This window comes from Giraffa tippelskirchi, chromosome 3 (genome assembly GCF_054371585.1).
Source record: "Giraffa tippelskirchi isolate mGirTip1 chromosome 3, T2T-mGirTip1v1.2.pri, whole genome shotgun sequence".
Taxonomy (NCBI): domain Eukaryota; kingdom Metazoa; phylum Chordata; class Mammalia; order Artiodactyla; family Giraffidae; genus Giraffa; species Giraffa tippelskirchi.
In genome coordinates, this window is record NC_137277.1 from 42,370,075 (window position 1) to 42,370,762 (window position 688).

General features: G+C 39.8%; 1 non-coding gene across 1 annotated transcript; it reads right to left on the bottom strand.

Annotated features, from left to right (window-relative positions):
* On the bottom strand, positions 1-73 carry TRNAG-CCC (transfer RNA glycine (anticodon CCC)). Its single transcript has one exon. It is a non-coding gene; the product is annotated as a tRNA-Gly (tRNA).
* Between the last annotated feature and the right edge of the window lie 615 nt (positions 74-688).

Here is a 688-nt window from a genome sequence, read left to right on the forward strand (position 1 = left end):
TTCCCTGACCAGGGATTGAACCTGGGCCCCCTGCATTGGGAGTGAAGAGTCTTAGCCACTGGACCATCAGAGAAGTCCCTCTATTTGGTCTTTTTCAAACTCACCTTTCCCCCCACAATATCTCACTTACGATATGGATTTTACTTCTCCTTTCATGTATTTGAACATTTTAGACTTATTTATTTTAAATCAGCTTTCATGTTTCATGAATGGAAGCATTTTTTCAGATTATGTTTTTACCTGTAAATCTAGAGGTATAAATTTTCTCATTTATTGCATCTGCCATCTCTCCATCATGACATTTTCTTCAGGATTTATTTGCTTCTTCAGGAGTCAGAATTTTACTCATTCTCAATATTTTGGAGGATTCCTGTAAGGGTTATTTTATCTTTCTCTGTGCTATTATTCTATGGGTTTCACCACTTCTGTTTCCTAATTTCTTGGAATGGAGTTCTCAAACAGGCAATCTAGCATGGGCCCAGGTGCTAGCTTTGTGATTGGCTCAGTGTTAGAGTCTGATTTTTCCACCTCGAGACTCCAGGCAGATACTGAGCCCTCTTGCTGTGTTCCATAGTACAATGGTGTAGTTTTTCTAGAAACTGTTTTATCCACAAGAAAGACTTTTTATTCTTAGCTTTGAGCAGGAAACCTGCCTCCAGCTCAAGGAGCCTAGGCCACATCTCCCATC